This window comes from Salmo salar, chromosome 01, assembly GCF_965601325.2.
Source record: "Salmo salar chromosome 01, fSalSal1, whole genome shotgun sequence".
Classification (NCBI taxonomy): domain Eukaryota; kingdom Metazoa; phylum Chordata; class Actinopteri; order Salmoniformes; family Salmonidae; genus Salmo; species Salmo salar.
The window spans coordinates 25355478-25378094 of record NC_138291.1 but is presented as its reverse complement, the minus strand read 5'-3'; the positions used below and the strand labels follow the sequence as shown (position 1 = coordinate 25378094).

Genomic DNA, 22617 nt, shown 5'->3' with positions numbered 1-22617 from the left:
TGCATTGTCTGAATGGAATGTTGGCAGTTCATTTGAATAAGTATTGGAATCATTCCTCTAAAACTGTCTGGCTAGCTAGCTAACAAAGCTAGTGCAGATACATTATTCAAATTCATTATTTTACACAATATCTTATCACATCGCTGGCAAACCATGTATGAACAACTCCCAGACCAAAATGTCTGACCTTTATCCCATCATAAGAAGGTTCATACCCATTCTAGTATTTTATTTTCTAATTTTATGGGATGATCTTTGTAAACTCACGGGGCTCTATCAGCGCCTCCGGGGGCGTTATCAGGCCTCCACATCACTGCCTCACATAGAGGTCTGTTACTTCATCCTAGCAGCAGTATGCTGATTTAAAGTACAATCCTAGGGCCAGGAGGTTTTCCTGATAATGTAACCTGACCAGGAAATGGTCAGGTAAAACTCCTGGCCCTATTACTCAACAAAAGCATCCGGGTACAAGCCTAGAATTGTTCTTCCACAAGCAATAAATGTTTCTAGTTAAAAACATATCTTACATTTTAGTCATTTAGCAGACACATTTAGAGGATATTTTTATCCCTTCATTAAGTGCTCTACCAAGAAAAACACATTAGCTGAGGAATATTCCAAATCTCCCTGAAGCTAATTATTATCAGTCTAAATATAACTGTTGTTAATTAAACTGGCCTAGAGAAAAACAACATGAATACATTCTGTGTGTCTGCCACCACCCCTAGTGGATGAGATTAAAATAAAACATGAATTTGTTAAGTCAGAAAACTTTAACTACAGAGGGCTTAAAAACATCTAGGAGTGTATTCCATTAATATTTTTTTCTTCATGGCGTTCTTCTTGAGCGCTTTGAATGAGTCGCTGTATTTTTGGATGAGCTCCTCTCCTTTCTTCTGGAACTTCTTCTCCAGTTCCTTCATGTCCTCACAGGCAACTGTGGACAGCTCTGAAAGAGAACATATTTGATATATGTATTTCAGAGGAGGCTTCTCAGAGCATCCTCCTTAGTGAATTTCATAAAAATAAAAATAGTGAAACATTAAAAAGTTATCCTTTTCAGATAAAACTATTCTATATATATTCACATGACCAAATAATTGATTAAACACACTGTTTTGCAATGAAGGTCTACAGTAGCCTCAACAGCACTGTGTAGGGTAGCACCATGGTGTAGCTGGAGGACAGCTAGTGTCCGGCCTCATCTGGGTACATTGACTTCAATACAAAGTCTAGGAGGCTCGTGGTTCTTACTCCCTGTCACGTCCTGGCCAGTATAAGGGTTAATTGTCATTTTAGTTTGGTCAGGACGTGGCAGAGGGTATTTGTTTTATGTGGTTCAGGGTGGTGTGTTAGTTAGGAGGGCGTTTGATTTATTATTTCCGGGTTTTGGTTTATGATCTATGTTTATGTAATTCTATGTTGAGTCTAGTGTGTCTGTTTCTATGTTTGGGTTCATTGGGGTTGGGACTCAATTAAAGGCAGGTGTTGTCTATTTGCCTTTGATTGAGAGTCCCATATATGAGGGTGTGTTTGTGTTTGTCTGTTGTGGGAGATTGTTTTTGCACTGCGTTAGGATAGCCTGCAAAACTGTTGCACTGTCATTGTTTATTGTTTTTGTATAGTGTTCACGTGAGCGATTAATTAAATTCAAAGATGAACACGACATCCGCTGCGTATTGGTCTACATTTTCTACATCGTCAGAAGACGAAGACAGCCGTGACACTCCCTTCCATAGGCTTACACAGTAATTAGGACGTCCTCCAACCTATCAGATCTTGCAGTATGAACTGACATGTTGTCCACCCAATCAAAGGATCAGATAATTAATCTAGTACTAAAAGCATAAGCTACAGATAGCTATCATTGCAGTGCATAAAATGTGGTGAGTAGTTGACTCAAAGAGAGAGAAAGACAATAGTTGAACAGTTTTGAACAAATTCATTTAAAGGAGAAGAAAGAGAGACAGAGAGAGCTATATTTCATAGTATGCGAATGCAGCTAGCTAGTTCAGCCTACTCAAACACCCAGCTCAAACAGAGATTGATGCTAAGTTAGCTAGCTGGCTATGGCTATCCAACATCGGAACTCTTCCAAGTCAAGGTAAGCTTTTGGTTTTGTAATGATGCATGCTGAGAGTCGGGAAGCAAGTTCAAGGCGTGAGTGTTTTAATAAATAAACACAACATAATACAAAATAAGTGTCACGCTCTGACCTAGGAGAGCTGTGTTTTCTCTATTTAGCTAGGCCAGGGTGTGATAGGTGGGTGGGCATTCTATGTTTTGGCTGGGTATTGTTTCTAATCAGAGGCAGGTGTCTATCGTTGTCTCTGATTGGAAGCCATACTTAGGCAGCCTGTTTTTCCTTTGTTTTTTGTGGGTAGTTGTTTTCCGTTTAGTTTTAAGTACCTGACAGAACCGTCGGCTGTCATTTTTGTTTATTTGTAAAGTGTTCATTTCTTCATTAAACTCAAGATGAACATATTCCACGCTGCACCTTGGTCTACTCACTTTGACGCCTGTGACAATAAGAAACACAAACAACGCACAGACATGACACAGAAACAATAATGCCTGGGGAAGGAATCAAAGGGAGTGGCAGGGAGCCTAGTGGTTAGAGCGTTGGACTTGTAACTGAAAGGTTGCAAGATCGAATCCCTGAACTGACAAGGTAAAAATCTGTCGTTCTGCCCCTGAACAAGTCAGTTAACCCACTGTTCCTAGGCCGTCATTGAAAATAAGAATTTGTTCTTAACTGACTTGCTTAGTTAAATAAAGGTGTAAAAAAATATATATAGGGAAGGTAATCAGGGAGGTGATGGAGTCTGATGATGTGCGGGTAACGATGGTGACAGGTGTGCGTCATATTGAGCAGCCTGGTGACTTAAAGGCCAGAGAGGGAGCACACGTGACAGTACCCCCTCCCTGGCGTGCGGCTCTGCCGCAGGATGCCTTCCACTTTCATGATCCTGGGGATCAGGAGCAGACCAGTCACCTCTGCTGAGGTGTGGGAAACCAGTCAGTCCGGCTGAGATGCGGGAGCATGGTGACCTAGAGCGCCGGAGAGCGCCATATGTGATGGTACCCCCTCCCTGGTGCGTTCGGCTCCAGCTGCAGGACGCCAACCAAAGAGACAATCCCAGGGATCAGGAGCGGCCCAGTCACCCTGCTGACGCGTGGGAATCTGTCGCTGGCTGGGGTGTGGGAACCTGACAGGCAGGGGAGCCTGGTGATCCGGCTGAGGCCTGACGAGCCGATGAAAGCCCGACAAGCCGGCTGTGGCAGGGGAGCCTGGAGATCCGGCTGAGGCATGAGAGCCTGACCAACCGGTGGAGGCAGGGCATGAGAGCCTGCAGCAACTCCCAGACCCGATGTCATTCCCTTAGGTGAGGCGTTATTCTGTAATGATGCGCGCTGAGAGTTGGGAAGCAAGTTCATGGAGTAAGTGTATTAATAAATAAACACAACAAAATAAGAAACACGAACAAAGCACAGACATGACACAGAAACAATAACGTCTGGGGAAGGAACCAAAGGGAGTGACATATATAGGGAAGGTAATCAGGGAAGTGATGGAGTCCAGGTGAGTCTGATGACGCGCAGGTGCGCGTAACGATGGTGACAGGTGTGTGCCATAACGAGCAGCCTGGTGACCTAGAGGCCGGAGAGGGAGCACATGTGACAGGTTTTATTAATTTATTGCCACCGGGACCCGCCGGTGTAACTGCTAAACTACTTGCTGACTGTTCTCTGTACTGCATGATTGTAGTGGATTTACTAACGTTTTAGTTGCTATGTTGATTATGGCGTTAGCTAATATGGTGACAGCGATATAGGCTGTATGTGGCGGTTATGATTTGAAGGTTTGGCTTGGAAAGTTTTTTTTGCCTGGTCACAGACAGCTGATGTGTTGTGAGCTGAAGTCCACAAGCGAAGGGAACAGGTGAGAGGAATTATACGATCAAAGGGATCATGCTGTTTGTATGTGGTTGGTATGAAAGTGAACTGTGCTTGTGTGTGAGCAGGGGTGTATTCATTCCACCGATTCTGTTGAAAAACGTTTCTTAAATGTAAGCAAGCTGAACGAAAAGAGAATAAACATACATGAACTCTTGTTTGCAACTGTTGGACTAATGATTCCACCCTAGATCAGCTAGATGCAGGCAAGAGTGTGAAAGGCGTTATTGAATGTGTCAAGATCAATCAACTTGATTGCTCAAATTTCTATGAACCTGTACACCTATGTTGTAAACTTTCATTTATAGGCTAGGTTGTAGCAACCCCATGATGGGTATAGGGATAATTAGATTATCATGTAGTATTATCAATGTTAAATTGAGCTGGGTGAATGGAATATGAATGACAGTCATCCAATATGCTGTAATATAAATAAGGGAAAGGGGGATACCTAGTCAGTTGTACAACTGAATGCATTCAACTGAAATGTATCTTCCACATTTAACCCAACCCCTCTCAATCAACAATGCTCATGAAAAAAAAACATCCTCCCTCATCTTAAATGCACCAACCGCCACTGATGTGCTTCCTTTTTACAACACAGAAGAGTCACTGGTGTTACCGTCATTGGCATCTACCGGAGTGGAGTCCTCAGGTGCAGGATCAGATGAGCTGGGCTCAGATGGAGGGTCAGGAGCCACAACAGGGTCAGCAACAGGAGTGGATTCCAGTGGAGGCTGCTGAGGGGAGAACGGCTCATAATAATGGCCGGAACGGAAATAATGGAATGGCATCATACACCATTCCACTGACTCCGCTCTAGTCATTACCACAAGCCCGTTCTCCCCAATTAAGGTGCCACCAACCTCCTGTGGTGGATTCAACATCTGGATCAGGGTTAGGGACGATATCGGGTGAAACATCTAGGGTGGAATCAACATTTGGGGTGGGTTCGACATGACTGTTGGGAGCTGAACAGGTAGTGGAGTCAACCTTGGGGTCAGGAGTCAACTCTGTGGCTGGTTCAGCCTCTGGGTCAACCTTAGACTCTGGAAATTTCTCAACACTCTGGATGGGGTCAACAACATACGGCTGAATGAATGGGGCAGGTTCATCCTCCACACTGACAGTGTTTGGGGGTGACGTTGGATCCATGTTGGGTTCAGGCTCTGAAGGGGCCTCTTCAGGAGTAGGTGGAATATCCTGGGTACTAGTAGAAGTATCAGCTTACTTCACTGGAGAGGAAGCTTTAGTATAGTGAATTGAAATCTTGGCCCTACCCAACAGGAAACAGCCTTCTTACCTGTTTCTGCAAATGCAGTTTCCTCTCCCACAGTCTGTGTTATGTTGACAAGGGGCGTCTCATAGGGGGAGACATAGTCTGCTGATGAATGTGGGGACAGAGCACAAGACCATCAAATCCCTAACAAAGACACCATAAAACCAACCAGGCCAATCTCACTATGGAAATGTTTTGTTGTGAAAGGAGAACCTTAGGAGTGAAACATGTCATTTTCACGTGTTTCAATGAGCTCTGTCTGGGAATTGATTTACCTCTGTTGTCTTCTCAGAATTCTTTGTTGGATTGAATAAGGCATCTTTGAGATCTGAGGCAGAACAAGACAGTATAGAAGAAATCAGTCCCCTAGTGAACATTTTGTTTCAAATCAATGACTCTTAAAACACCATCTATAGGTGTCCTACCTACACAATCATCCGAATTGAAATGTGAAAATTGAAATGTGAATACAAATTATTCTGTATCTTTTCTGAAAATAGAAACTGAAAGTGTACTGTACCTGCAAAAGCAGCAGGGATGTAGTCCTTGACCTTGATGTACACAAAGAGAGCTGTCAGAGTGAGCGGCATGTTGCTCTCGCTGCGCAGACAGATGTGCTGGAAGCCTGCAGGGCACAAACCCCATGAATCAATCAGACACAGGCAGAAGCCTTCTGACTCAAGGTCTACTTCAATCAGCCTCATTGTCGGGAAGACTGGGCAGAAGTGCAGTTTAAACCCATGTAGAAATGCTGTAACGCTACATGAAGTTGCTCTTATATCTGTGTAGTAAAGCTGTAATTACTCAACACTGTAACAACACCATGTTAATAATGTGGTGTTACTAGATTAATAACAGTGTTACCTCACAGGTATAAGAGAAAGGTAATGTAACATGTTATCATACAGACCTGACTGAAGGGCCTCAGTGAGAATGATCCTGTGGCCCAGAAACTTCCTGCCCTCCTCGTGAACCACGATCCTGAGGGAGGCCCTGTCAGGCAGCAGGATCTGTCCACACAACAACAAGCTTGACCCTTCTGACGCATTCAACAAGGCAAAATTGTTACCTTATAGAAATTATAGCTGAACGAATTGAATGAGTATATCTTCTCAAAAACAAATGGTTCCTCGTTCCACACTGGGTTAATGGTGTTCGGTATGGGATACCACTTGGTCGGGTACTTCTTACACGCCTGTCTTCACACTCTTGTCTGACAGAAACTGGCCTGAATAGATCTGTAAGGAATTATGATGGAGTTATGATAACGGATATACACTGCTCAAAAAATAAAGGGAACACTTAAACAACACAATGTAACTCCAAGTCAATCACACTTCTGTGAAATCAAACTTTGCACTTAGGAAGCAACACTGATTGACAATAAATTTCACATGCTGTTGTGCAAATGGAATAGACAACAGGTGGAAATTAGAGCCAATTAGCAAGACACCCCCAATAAAGGAGTGGTTCTGCAGGTGGGGACCACAGACCACTTCTCAGTTCCTATGCTTACTGGTTGATGTTTTGGTCACTTTTGAATGCTGGCGGTGCTTTCACTCTAGTGGTAGCATGAGACGGAGTCTACAACCCACACAAGTGGCTCAGGTAGTGCAGCTCATCCAGGATGGCACATCAATGCGAGCTGTGGCAAGAAGGTTTGCTGTGTCTGTCAGTGTAATGTCCAGAGCATGGAGGCGCTACCAGGAGACAGGCCAGTACATCAGGAGACGTGGAGGAGGCCGTAGGAGGGCAACAACCCAGCAGCAGGACCTCTACCTCCGCCTTTGTGCAAGGAGGAGCAGGAGGAGCACTGCCAGAGCCCTGCAAAATGACCTCCAGCAGGCCACAAATGTGCATGTGTCTGCTCAAACGGTCAGAAACAGACTCCATGAGGGTGGTATGAGGGCCCGACGTCCACAGGTGGGGGTTGTGCTTACAGCCCAACACCGTGCAGGATGTTTGGCATTTGCCAGAGAACACCAAGATTGGCAAATTCGCCACTGGTGCCCCCTGTGCTCTTCACAGATGAAAGCAGGTTCACACTGAGCACATGTGACAGACGTGACAGAGTCTGGAGACGCTGTGGAGAACGTTCTGCTGCCTGCAACATCCTCCAGCATGACCGGTTTGGCGGTGGGTCAGTCATGGTGTGGGGTGGCATTTCTTTGGGGGGCCGCACAGCCCTCCATGTGCTCGCCAGAGGTAGCCTGACTGCCATTAGGTCCCGAGATGAGATCCTCAGACCCCTTGTGAGACCATATGCTGGTGCGGTTGGCCCTGGGTTCCTCCTAATGCAAGACAATGCTAGACCTCATGTGGCTGGAGTGTGTCAGCAGTTCCTGCAAGAGGAAGGCATTGATGCTATGGACTGGCCCGCCCGTTCCCCAGACCTGAATCCAATTGAGCACATCTGGGACATCATGTCTCACTCCATCCACCAACGCCACGTTGCACCACAGACTGTCCAGGAGTTGGCGGATGTTTTAGTCCAGGTCTGGGAGGAGATCCCTCAGGAGACCATCCGCCACCTCATCAGGAGCATGCCCAGGCGTTGTAGGGAGGTCATACAGGCACATGGAGGCCACACACACTACTGAGCCTCATTTTGACTTATTTTAAGGACATTACATCAAATTGGATCAGCCTGTAGTGTGGTTTTCCACTTTAATTTTGAGTGTGACTCCAAATCCAGACCTCCATGGGTTGATAAATTGGATTTCCATTGATTATTTTTGTGATTTTTGTTGTCAGCACATTCAACTATGTAAAGAAAAAAGTATTTAATAAGATTATTTCATTCATTCAGATCTAGGATTTGTTATTTTAGTGTTCCCTTTATTTTTTTCAGCAGTGTATATGATACACAGGAGGTTGGTGGTACCTTAATTGGGGAAGACGAGTTTGTGGTAATGCCTGGAGCGGAATGAAACACATGGTTAGCATTTTTGTATGCCATTCCATTTGCTCCGTTCCAGCCATTATTATGAGCCGTACTCCCCTCAGCAGCCTCCATTGATGATTTGTTTTTATTTAAAAATTATCTTTAACCTTTAACTAGGCAAGTCAGTTAAATGACTATAACGCCTTTAGAAACACATGTAGGCCTATGGTAAGGGTCTTTCTATAAACTAGGTTAACATTGAGGATTTCCTACACTGGACATCTTGTTACAACTGTCATTGATAATAATCTTCCCATTTTCTTCATGTCATTACCTTAATATATAAGGGAGGATCACAGCTAAAATCAATCAAATTTACAAGTTGATTTACAACCTGTTTAACCCTTTATCATGGTTGCTGTATTGATGGATTTGTCCACAATCGTGTGGCATAAAACATTTATTTTCTGTCCTTGCATTTATGGCAGTGCAAGTTGTTAAGTATGAATCAGTTAAATTAGTCATTGAACTTGAACCCTGTAAGAATCCTGGATCTAGCTGTCGGACAGTTTTTTTGTATAGAGATCTCAGTAATGCAGTGTAACTAGGTAACATTTTGTGTCTTTTTATGTAATGGGGTGAAAACAGTTTGTAGGCACAGAAATCTAAAATAATGTATGCATTGCAAAATCAAATTCTTAAAGACCTTGATACTTAAAATGAATATCGACTACTTGAACTTGAATTTGGAGCTCAGAAATTTAAGCAGCCTACTGGAAGAGGCCTACCTTGAAAATTTCCTCAATTTGGTGCTTGAAATGTTCTTATAATTATTGTAGTCAATTTATAAGTTCTCATGCTCCCATATAATTATCTGTGAATTAATTTTTGATCCATTTTTGTGAGAGATGTGGGCATTTACGTTTGTTTCCCACCGCTTCAATGGAAGGGTATTGCGCTACTCTGTTGCGGTAAAACCACATTCGGTTATTATGAGGATGACAACATCTAATGTTGGCTTCAACTTGGCTTTCCATAAAAATCATTACATTAAAAAAATAACCTGGTTTTTGGTGACTTTCTCATCATAAAAACTGCGATGGTGAGATTCAAATGGTGAGATGAATGCTACCGCTATTCATGGCTTTATTATGTGTCTGTGTCGGCCACATGGGCTACAGAAAAATCAGCATGCATGCATCCAATCTATTTAGTCAGGCAATGTCCATGTTATTCTCACATATTTTAGAATGTAATAATTTGATTATCAATGCATTGGCAAGACCAAAAATAAATATTTATTCATAAACTGGTAATGGCCTACTTGTTTGACACTATTTGCATGTTTTTTGGGGGGGGAGGGTTCTATATTAGGCCCTATATGTACAAATATATAAATCATATTATTGTATAACATTGAGGTCCTTGAAGATTACAATTAAGTGCTTGAAAATGTCCCTGTAAAACCTTGAATTGACTTGCCAAATGTCTGTATAAAGCCTGCTTAAAGGATGTATAGTCCTAGGCCTATGATGTTGTATAGGTGGAGTTATGGGCAATTTGAATATATTCACTTTTATTCCTTTTAGTACACATGTGGAACTGCATAAAAATGTTTGTTGTTGTTTCAAACCATTTAGATATTTGATCCCAATGTCACACATTTCCCCATTATGTACAGAAAGACCCAAGAAGAAATAGAGCTGCAGACACAGCAGGCCTGTATTCATACTGACTGTCCACTTACAGTAGACTATCACAAAACAGACAGACATATTCAACCAAGATGAACACACACACAGAAAGAGAGAGATGAGAGAGAGAGAAAGCCTGAGGGTATGCTACTCTGAAAAACAAGTGGGAGGAAAATAGCCCCCAGGTACAAACAGCCAGCTGCATCAGCTCTTCCAAAGTGGAACCGTGGATAATGATCCAGAGTGGTTTGATTATGACTAAACAGTCCAATAACTACATTAGAACTCACATGTTAGTCCTTTAACTTTTTTTATGAGATGTTTTAAATGCCTGGCACAAAAGCCTGAAGCAAGAATACTGAATAGTGTCGATGTCTGCTGCTCTCTCTGAGATTGGAGTTAACATAATAATAACTACGTGCCTTCATGGTCAGTGTGTTGTCAACGATGGTGTCGATCCTGTCACGGTAGGGGTCAATCTTCTTGTTACTACCGCAGAAGAGGTCATGATTGAGGAGGTAGTCTGTCCTTCTGTTGAATTCAAATAAAGACATGTTGTGCTGCATTGGGAAATCTGGAGAAAAAACAACAACATATTTTCAGAACATTTCACAATCACATTCATGTTTCTTCACTACTGCATACAGCACAACATTTTCATGTGAGATGGATCTGCATTTTTTGTGGCATGTGGTAGTAGAGCAATGTGCAACTCAAAACAGTGCAACACTGACCTGCAGTGGTGAATATAAGAAACACTTAACATCAATAAAGAAACTATACAAATGTGCCTTATCATGACTAATAATAATGGAAACAATCATAAGTTATTACACCAGTTTATCAGCCATAAAACAATCCTAATCCCAGATAGATGTTATACAGTAGCTTTACCCATAGTTTGACAGTTGAGTGCCACCATCTGGCAGCCAGCATTCCAGAAGGGCTGTGGGCTGTAGTTGGACTAGTCTGGTTCCTTTAGGGTAGATTATTCTCATCTGCCTCTTGTTATACCTGGATTGACATGTTAAGGGAGTTCGCATTCACAATGTGTGGCAGAAAATAATTAGGATTTATTCGTATTTGAGGGTAATTCAATCAGGGCTAAAGTAACAGTTGAGAAAAGGATACCCCACAAACTCCACTGCAGTCTTGGATATCATATTCTCCCCTTTGGTCTCCACAAAAGATGAGATGAGGTAGCTCTTGTTTTTCTCTGTCCACAGGATAATGAGAGGGATCATGCAGAATATTAGTTTGTCAGCAACAACAACTAGATAAACAGGTTCTATATCATGTACTTTGTGTAAAGTAATTTTTTTAATCATATGAGGTTATTATTTTAAGAAAAACTGCATCTCTCATTCCTATTTCTGTAGAGGCAAAAGTTACCCTCATCTAACTCCTGCCCCAACTTAACATCAGCAAATTTCCAGTCACTTCTGGAGTTATCCAAATAAATTAATTTGGTGGGTTGGATGTAATTGACAATGGCAGACATCTCATATACTCTCACTTCCTGTCCCGCTGTGCCCTATAGAAGGATATACATAAATTAACCTCCTGTCTGAAAGATCTAGTGACATAGAAAGAGGCATAGAACCATCCTCTTTCTCTACCTTATCAGAGTTCTTCCTCTTCTCCTCATCCTGGTCCTTGTCCTCCTGCTGTTCTTCGTAGTCATCGATCATGGGCACCTCCTCCCTGGTCATGGTCACCTCCCCCATAATCTAGAAGAAAAAGAAACGCACACCTATTAAGGCGAGGTGCTGGCTAACGGAGTAGAAAACTTGAAAATAAGGGAGAGCCGCACACTCTAGGAGCTCAGATGCAAAAATGTAATATCCACCGTTTCGACAGCCAAGCTGTCTTCATCAAGGTATCATCACAAACACTGCGAGATGACTCGTTTATATAGTGTCAAAAGACACACAGGTGTCTGTAATCATGGCCAAGTGTGGCCTAATATCATTGGTTAATTCTCAAATATAAAAATGGCATACAAAGAACAGCATACAAAAAAATTAATGGATAGCATACGATCATGATTCATTTTAGACTACATATATTACATTTTTGCATCTGAGCTCCTAGAGTGTGCGGCTCTCCCTTATTTTCAAACACCTCCCCCATAAGACACATACAGCCTCAACACTCACTACAACAATGTGACTGCAACATCATCTGTATAACAAGCACAGTACAACCACAATACAATGTAATTTGGTTTAGTTTGTGTCCACTATTACACTCCAGTCACACACTGGCCCTCGGGGTTAGCGGGCCCTTCCTGGTTGGGCTCCTGGTCAGTGCTAACTGTGACTATGGGCTGCTCTGATCCTGCTGTCTTCTTGGGGCTGGCCTGGCTGGGCTTCTCATGGCTGCCATTCTTGTTCTTGATCAGGTTCTTCCCCATAAGCTCCTCTGGACTGGGGATCTGCAGACCTGGCTTCAGCTGCTGAGTCACCCACACACAGGGGAGAAAACACACTTCAGGGAGGAAGACAACACATGCACACACATGGCTTTACACAGCAATGAGTTTAGAAGGCTACAGAGGCCCATATGGGTAAAGTTATGTGAAACAGGAAAACGTGGTGTGGGTGAAAGTTCTGCCTCATTTCTTCTTCATAAGCACACAAACCAAGCGTGACTGCACTGGGAAATTAAGAATCATCTGACGATGTTAGATTAAATTCATACGCCTTAAAACTGTGGCCATAGACCATCTGAACTGCTCAGGTACAGTATTTTTAAGGACAATGTAATGGGAGACCTGGCTTGTCTATGAAGGTATATATGACTGAGACAAAGGGACCTGTCAGTTCCTGACAGACAGTCCCACTCACAGGGTACTTGTCCAGAGGATCCGTTGGCAGCATATCTCCAAATATGCTTTTTAAAAAGTTAGCCATTATCTCCTGCTGCTTCACCCTTGAAAACACATATAGCTTAGGTAATGATCCCTTAAAGTCTACATGCAGGTTACAGGCTCAATCATATTATATAAATAGTCACATCCCACTGGACACAAACTGGTTGAATCAACGTTGTTTCCTCGTCATTTCAATGAAATTATGTTGAACCAACGTGGGATCATATTATGAATAGCATACAAATAAGTGTTTGTGATAGTAGCTGCTTTTGGTATGGCTAAAGTCAAACCATGTTTTTAATCTGAAAAGAAGAGTGAAATGTCGTGGCTTACGAGTCTACATGGTTCTCAAAGGAGAGGATCCTGTCACGCAGACAAACAGAAAGTCAGACCAATCAGGGCCAATCATCTACTGGACTCTGGGACATGCTAAGGAGACACAGCATGACTGGCAGTATCAACACAACTCTATCAGACCTAACTAAGGGATGGATTGAAATGTACATAATGGGTACCTGGAGGAAAATGGGGGAGGGACATGCTTTTTCAACTTCAGTCAAAGAGAGGGTGTAGTGTTTTTTCAATCTAGTCCAAGGGAAGGTCATGTAATTTGTAAGTTATGACATTTCAGTATTTCTCTGTGTTTTATAATTGCTTATAAGCCTATATATTGATGTGTGCCCGATGCCACCCCTCATCTCTGATTATCTGCTGGGAGCACAATATCAAGTGAGCCTATAGGCTATGAAGTGCATGCTTGGAAAAGCACAGAGCAAAGTACATTTTCTACGATAGCTGCTGGGATGGTGTAAATAAAACTAGGCTCAGTACACACTGCAATGGATATTCCAACCCTGAGCCCTGCTCTGCTCTTGCTGATCCAAAATGCTTGTGTGTGCTGCCTAACCAATGGCTGTGCTGTGTAGACCTACGGAGGCATTTCAGGAAGAGATTCAAAGACTTCTTCCGGAAATAATTTGGGACTTGGCTTAGTCCAAAAAATTCCCTATTTTGCGTAAGTACTAGCCTATAGCCTATTTTCTGCTCAGTTTGAGAAGGAGAGCGTGAAGATGAGAAGGAGGACCAGAGGTCAACTTTGATAGCTTGTTACTACTATAATTGATTTGATTAAAAACAATAATGTTTCTTGCCCATGATGTGGGCCTATTTACTAGAGCTATTGACCACACAATAAGACAGATTTGAGTAAGCCGTGACACAATCAATTGGAAATGGACAGCTCATGGTGCTGAAAGTAGGCAAATCCGAGTAGGCATAATTCATTTCAAGGTCTTTATTTGAATTACTTACTAACAACGAAAGGGCTTTGTGTTGGAGCCTATTTCTTCGTATTTAAGAAATAAGAGGTAGGTGTAACGAGTGCGCTGAGAGTCAGGAAGAGTCAGGAGAGTCAGGAAGAGAGTGTTTTAATAAATAAAAGAAACAATGAACACGAAACACAAACAACGCACCGACATGAAAACAGAGTCAATAACACCTGAGGAAAGAACCAAGGGGAGAGACAGATATAGGGAAGATAATCAAGGAGGTGATGGAGTCCAGGTGTGTGAGATGATGGTGACAGGTGTGTGAGATAATCAGCAGCCTGATGACCTAGAGGCCGGAGAGGGAGTATACGTGACAGTAGGCCTACCTGTTTGACAGACAAAATTAGGCTATATGCTGCTATAGCCATTGATTTGTCGGTCAATTCCCTTCACCCACCATGCACTCTTTAAATAGCCTACTTCCTTGTCAGTCATACCAAGACTCAAATTGAGGGGGTATGAAAGGGTATGACATAGGCCTACCTTTTATTAAAGAAAATGGCAAAAAGCACAGGCCTACCCCTTGTAAACTTAAGATTTTGAGGAAAATAAAACGGATCCGATTATATAAAGTGATCTATAACAGCACTTTGGTCAGCAATGCTAGAAACAAGCTGTAAAATACCGGGGAAAGATGTGACTCCAATGCATATGAGGATATCATTATTTTGTTTCTTTGACATTCAGAGGCTGAGCTACAACCTATAGCCTGGGAGACAAAACATTTACTTTGCTTGGGAAGTAATCTAATTCTGTCACTATCAATTGATTAAGCTATTCACTTTCTGTACAATAGAAGATTTTAAAACCCAGACAGCTTTTAAGGAAACACTTGTGACCTTCTCTCATTGCAAACAGGGACAGTTTCTGTAACGAGTGTGCTGAGAGTCGGGAAGCAAATACGGGGAGTCAAACATTTAATCGGAAACAGACATGGAACAAGACAGGAACAGCGTCAACACACGGGTAAACAAGAACATATGACAATCAGTGCTGAAGCGGGGAACAGAGCAGAGGAACAGACAGATATAGGGAAGGTAATGACAGAGGTGATTGAGTCCAGGTGAGTCTAATAATCTCTGATGCGCGTGACGGGGGAAGGCAGGTGTGCGTAATGCTGGGGAGCCTGGCGCCCTCGAGCGCCATGGGGGGAGAGCGGGAGCAGGCGTGACAGATTCGTTGCAAACAAGACACACTGGCACTAGAGAAATATGATGAGATGAACACATAGGTCTATCTCTCTGTCCATTCTTAGCCTGAAATGTCAGTGATTTGTGTGGTATTAAAAAATATTCTGCTAATATGTGTAAAATGACATAGATTTGCATAATATGTTTATGGCCCGCTATCAAAATCCCTGCGTTGCCATGTAATGCTGACAGGATGAAGAACAGTTTCTAAAACTGCATATCCAGGCTCTGGTCTGTCTAAGAAGTGAAGGTAAACGGTAGACATGTTCTCTGTATCCACTTTATCTTTTAATTATTATTTTGGGTATCAGGGAGGATCACCTGTTTTTTACAAATATATTTTGCTGAAGGGAGGGCCATCCATTTTCAATTCAAAGAGGTCCGATTTTCTCCATGTAATCCTTATTATAAATAACGTTCACTCCCTAAATGAGCTGGAGGCAGACCAAACATCATCAAGCCTGGAGGAAATCAGTGCGTGACAGTAAACTATGCTGAGGCGTTTGGTTTGGTCTGCGTACCAATTATAGTGAAGCTCTGGGTGCCCTTAAATGGCAGTGTTGAGTGAAGGGGCCATGGGATGTGTGGTGTGGTGTGGAGTGGAGTGGAGAGGCTGCTGTGCTGCACACATGCTCCAGTGCCCAGGCCCAATATGACACTCTGTATTGTGTCTCAATGGACACCTGCTGGCAGAGCCACAAAGGAAGCTGTCACTATGAGACGTAAAGCAGGGGCCACTTCCTGGTACACTGTTTCTGTAGGCACTGGGGTCTGGACTACGGTTGTAACACTCTCTATCATTAGTAACACACTATCTCTGTTGTCTGTGAGTCTTAATGAATGAGGGATGTGTTTATGGGGACTACAAGAGCAGTCGACAATGGGTCAATGGTCTACATTAGTTAGATGCTTTGTTTGTGTTGGCACACACCATATCGGATCAATAGGACTATTCTCTAGCATTAAGGTCCAATATAGCATTAGGACTAGGGCTAGAATCCTCCAACATAGGTTGCATATTCCGTTGAAAATGGGTGAATAATTTGTTTACTACAGCACTACTGCACTGCCTGGCACTGAGAGATGAGGACTGACTGATACCTGACTTTCAACAGGATCTCGGTTGTCATGGTGAATCCGTGGGTGATGATGGGTTCTTCATCCGGGGGTTTTCCCTTCCAGCAGTCCAGCTCCAGGCAACGGCAGCCGGCCAGCAGACACTGGCAGTACATCTCCGGAGACGACACGCCGGAAAAATGTCCCGCTGTGGAGGGATCACGAGGAAATGTTCTGCTGTGGAGGGATCACGGGGAAATGTCCCGCTGTGGAGGGATCACGAGGAAATGTCCCGCTGTGGAGGGATCACGAGGAAATGTCCCGCTGTGGAGGGATCACGGGGAAATGTCCTGCTGTGGAGGGATCACGAGGAAATGTCCCGCTGTGGAGGGATCACGGGGAAATGTCCCGCTGTGGAGGGATCACGGGGAAATGTCCCGCTGTGGAGGGATCACGGGGAAATGTCCCGCTGTGGAGGGGTCACGGGGAAATGTCCCGCTGTGGAGGGATCACGGGGAAATGTCCCGCTGTGGAGGGGTCACGGGGAAATGTCCCGCTGTGGAGGGGTCACGGGGAAATGTCCCGCTGTGGAGGGATCACGGGGAAATGTCCCGCTGTGGAGGGATCACGGGGAAATGTCCCGCTGTGGAGTGGATCACGGGGAAATGTCCCGCTGTGGAGGGGTCACGGGGAAATGTCCCGCTGTGGAGGGATCACGGGGAAATGTCCCGCTGTGGAGGGGTCACGGGGAAATGTCCCGCTGTGGAGGGATCACGGGGAAATGTCCCGCTGTGGAGGGGTCATGGGGAAATGTCCCGCTGTGGAGGGATCACGGGGAAATGTCCCGCTGTGGAGGGATCACGGAGAAATGTGTTCCATTACACTCTAGAGACACTCAAAGGCATAAAGCAACAGTCTATACGATTTCCAGTCATTTTAATTAATGAAATAACCCAAAAAGGATTGTATAAATTATCATTCATCCATAGACTTTCTATTGCTTCTATTACTATCTCTGTGCTCACATATACTGACAAGAAAATGCCTTTCCATTTTTATAGCTCTGAGTAGACTTTGATAAACCTTGTTTACCATAGCCGTGTTGAAATGTGTGATATCAGGTCTAAAGGCAGTTCTCGTCTGACCTGTCAGGTCGGTGTTGGACTTGATTAGGCAATGTGGCAGCGGTTGGCTCATGTCCTGACACTTGGCCAGTTTGTCCAGTATGACCACAGATGTCAGATAGAACAGCTGACCTGTAGAATAAGACACATGCACATTATAGCAGTGTTACACATGTCTCTTCTATAAAACACTGGATTGAAAATACAGTAATGATTGGGAATAAAGTGCAGTCAATGATGATCGGTTAGTTCTCCTGTCCTGTCTGTAGTAATCAGACTGCATCTATGTGTATCTCTCCTCTGTTGGCATTGGAGGAGCAGGGCTCATACTTTTCGATGAGGGCCTTCACCTGGTCAGGTCCAATACGGGAGAAGAGCTCCTCAGTGAGGCGGGGGTCACGCTGCTTCTCGTTGACCACGACAAACCCTGAGCCAGGGAACCACTGCATGAGCTGGACCCTCCAACCGAACAACTGTTGAGGGAACATAATGACAATTACACCTGGCATCGCCTCATGCCTTTATTCTCCAATTAGTAAGAATCACACCGCTCAGTCAATTTTGAATTTCACTTACTAGGATGTGAATATGTCATATATCTCAGGCCAGGGGCAAAGACTCATCAGGAAGAGCTTGAAAGCAGCTTCAGGGAAGATGTCCAGCTTCATAGTGTCACCCTGAGAGAACACAATTTACCTCTCACATTATTACATTCCACTGGAAATAATTCATGATACACATTCAGAAAGGACTATAAGTACTGGAACTACATGTTTTTGTCATTTAATAGACACTCTTCCCCAGAGCAACTAGGGTTAAGTGCCTTGTTCAGAGCACAGATTTTTCACCTAGTCTGCTCGGGGATTCGAACCAGCAACATTGCTGTTACAGCCCAATGCTCTTAACCACAAGGCTACCTGCCACCCTATACAGATGCAAAAGCCAGGGCACTCTCCACCCTCTTCTTATCGGCTAGAAACATCTTGTAAATACTGAAGATGAAAATAAAGACAACGCATGAATCTAGTTTAAATTGATTGAATATGTTGAACTGTTGTGGGAGCTGTTCAAAAAATTAAACAAAATTGTCTGTGACTCACTTTTTGACAGGGATCTTAACATCCTTATTGGTCTGAAGGGAGATGCGGACATACCTAGGATGGAGAGGTTCATCGTTTTATTACATTTCATTTTTACATTCAACATAAAGTGAAACTGGTCCTTGTCCACTCACATTTTCTCCATGAAGACATGCATTGTTCCTCGATGGGTTGTAAGCAATGGACAGGATATCAGCAGCCCAGTTCTATAACATCAGACCACAACCGCATGAAATTGCTGTCTGGATTTACTACTTGTCATGATAATAACTGTTTCGTTTTTGACCACTAGAGGGCATAGAAATGATCAGTCACAGTGCCTCAGGAAGAGAACCAATTGTTATTTTCATTAGAGTTCATTAAAACTGGATATTGTAGTCGTAAACTCATAAAGAGTGCAAGGACAGAGGCTGCTTTGTGGTGGAAATGAAGGCTCATATTAGTGGTTGACCTGAGGCAAGGTTAGTGCTGCAGAGCCAGTTTGGAATCTGGCAACTAATATAAACAAATGTTGGTGGTTAGGTGATGCTGACAAGCAAATGTGCTCTAGAGGTTTACATACCTATCGATGCATGTTTAGGACACTTAATGATTTGAAGTTATGCTACATACAGTATGTGCAGTATGAGCTCTGGTTATGTCATGTTGCTGTGATGAAAATATGTAATGGCGTAAGGATTGTATTGGGTATTACCTGTATCATATTCTCCTTGTAAGCAAAGAAGCTGTGGTAAGTCAAATTCACCATGTCAGGGCCTGTGACAACAGTCAGGGTTTTTACTAGATGGTCGCTGTTTGGAAAATTCAGGCTGAAGACATTCCTGACTTTAGGGTGCTGTTGATGACAATGGACAGACATGAATAAAACAAATATGAGTGACCAAAAGTAATTCCTATGTTATCACAATGATGATTATTGTGTAGGCAAGGCATTTCGTTTGTGTTTTTATGATCTCTTTCTTTCACACAGTAAAAAAAGTAGTTTCTCTTGTATTCCCTGTCATCCTCTACTATCCTGTACGTCTCTATGTATGTTTGTAGAGGGGGAAATGAGGCCTGCTACATCCTGATGTCTGTTTTCCATACACATGACGCCTGGGAACTCAAGCCTGACCAGACAAGAGCAGAGAAAAATGAGAGACTGGGGATCTACTACATCTTCAACAGATCAAGTGTTTGTTTTGATACAGTATCCGTGGCTTATAGAGGAGCAACTGATCTCTTTGAAAGCAGAACAGAGGATAGAGTGTCATCCGATGGCACACCAGTTATAGGGATGATGTTGTTTATTCCCCAGGGAATAGCTGTGACCTCCCTCAGTCGTAGGGAGTAAATGGCTGCACACTGACACTCTCTATGGAGACAGCTCAGGGTGGGTGCAAGCAGTGGGAGAGGTTCAAACGGTCAAACTCAATCATCTCTACAGCTTGATCTGCTACATAGAAATCACAAAGCTGGGCTCTCTCGCTTTAGCTGCAATCACATCACCAACACTGTGTGTGGCCAGCGTGTGTGCACTTGCATTGCATTTATTGCTGCTTTTGCAATACACATTCCCTCTCAGTTATACAACACACACTTTAGAGGTTTTGACAGGAAAGCAGATAGACTGGCTTTATTGAGTGGATCACGCAGCAGTGGAAGCTGTACACCTCTTAGACAATGGTACTCACTTAAGAAAGTTTAGTATATTTTCCTAATATGTTCTCAACATCCAGGAACTCCGTCTACTAGAAATGGGGAATTATAAAACCCCAAGCCAATGACTATGATAGAACAATTAGTATGTTATGATTGTATGAACAGGTAGGCATCTGCAGCACCCATAGTAAATTGAATTATGCTTTCTACTACTTGCCTGAATCCTCTGTATGGAACACATTGTTAACAGACTGATCTACTGCAGAACAGAAGGTGCTGTGAGAGGAGCGAGACGGAGAGAGGTAGAAAGCAAAAGAGCAAAAGAGAGAGCAATACAGTAGAGAGAGAGAAAGAAGCAGCTGTCAGCCCAGTGAACATTGTGCAGTGCAACAGCAGGCTGGTAAAACCCACATCAGCTGTGATCAATACAATTCACGAGGCTGCTGGGACTGTGACGCGCAATGCAGAGCTTTGAACCATCTCACAACTAGATCCAATTCACATCTGTTAACATACATTGTGGTAACAGTGGTTGGGGCGCTGAGTCATCCCACATCCTGACGGACCCCATTCCAGAGCTGTGGAGTCTGAAGCAGCCAGCACAGCTGCCAGGACACATTTCTATTGGTCTGGATTCAACACATAAGGATCTAAACTGTTCAACTAAACAACCAGGCAGATAATATAATGTGGCAGTATTTACTCACTGTAAACCAATTATTTCCAAGTAATTTCTGGTTGTACTAGCCCTTAGGGTCCATCTTCATGGTGACAGGCACAGTCTTGGTTGACTCCTGATATTAGAGAATGACATTTTCAGATATTGCAAACTTCTACACAAATTACTTTGCCACAGAACTATGGCTATTGGTCTTGAAGACAGACAAGTTGTATTATTTATAGAGGCAACACTTTGTAAATTGCAATGGATGTTTTACATTAATGGAGTCTTGTAAATGTCATATTATGTATTTCAGAAAGAGCTTTCTCTGATTCTCCTTCAAAGTGAACTAATTAACTTGTTTTCAACTGAATATTTTCTCCAGGACTTTGCTGCACTATAAGAATAGCCAACTCACCTCTGACCATTTGGTAAACCCGCCTCCTTTGACCAAGTAGCGTTTGACCTCTGGTGGCTCCAGGGTATATCGTCTCTTGTCCATTGTGTTGGTTCCTATTGTTCCTCTCCTGTTGTGTGACTGGTGGAGGTGACCCCTCTATACCATGGCCCTGACCAGTGACTGCTCTACCCTACCTGTACTCTCACTGTGCTCTTGAAGAGATGTAATGCAGATACAGCAAATGAGCCCAACAATACAAAAAAATACTCTCACGTCCTGACCATAGAAAGCTGTTATTTTCTATGGTAGAGTGGGTCAGGTCGTGACAGGGGGTTTTTATAGTTTAGATTTTCTATGTTGTTATGTTCTAGTTTTGTATTTCTATGTTGGGCTTTCTTTGGGATGATCTCCAATTAGAGGCAGCTGGTCATCGTTGTCTCTAATTGGAGATCATACTTAAGTAGGTGTTTTTCCCACCTGGGTTTGTGGGAGATTGATTTTGAGTAAGTGTATGTTGTAACTCTTCGTCACGGTTTGTTGTTCATTCAGTTTATTTGTATGTATTTCATAGTTTCACAGTTTAATAAAGAAAATGTGGAACGATAATCACGCTGCACTTTGGTCCGCTTCATCCTACGAACGACATGACAAATACATTATTTTACTTGGGGAAGGGGCTGTCAGGAAACTTCACTAAACTAGTGTGACTCTGAATTTAAGTTTGATGATGTGAATTATTCCGTTTACAATTAGATTTTATTTTGATCACTCCTGGTCACTAGCAAATAAATGACTGATGTTCTATGGACCTTAGCAATAAATAAGTCTGTTGATATTTTTCCTCTTCTCAGACACATGCTTTACAAGACTTAAGCAAATGTCACTGCATACCTCACATAACAATCAGTACCCAAATGTAGACTGCCATACTGTACAATATTGAGAGACAACAGCCAGGATGCTTGTTCAATCTGTGATAGATTGCTGATCTACCGGTATATTGATTTGAATTTGCATTTAGTATTGTGGAGATGAGAAATGAAATGTACTGCATCATGTTAGATGTCCAGATGTGGCAGGGAGGGCACTGACTAATGTTGATTCATGGCCTCTGCTCCTGACTCCTCCCTCCCTGTCACTTGGGTAATATTCATTTTAACAGCAAGTAATACCATAGGCAAATTGTATAGGGATCGGAGGACCCAAGTTACATAAGGATAAAAGTGTTTGTGGTAATAATAATGTATCTTACTTCCATTAGATTAGATCAGGGATGTGCAAATGTCATGTAGAATTACATGAAATTTGTTATAAAATTGCTAAATCTTCTCCATGCCCCATGGCAAACAAAATAATATTTATATCTCTGCTGTCAAGAGGGGGAGTCACTAAAATGTTTTACTGTGGCCCCTCATAACGAATTCAGAT

At 43.0% G+C, this 22617-nt stretch overlaps 1 pseudogene; it reads right to left on the bottom strand.

The window, feature by feature from the left end:
• LOC106577490 (1-phosphatidylinositol 4,5-bisphosphate phosphodiesterase beta-2-like) overlaps window positions 1–21291 on the bottom strand; it is a 36009-nt pseudogene extending 14718 nt beyond the window's left edge.
• Window positions 21292–22617: the final 1326 nt, after the last annotated feature.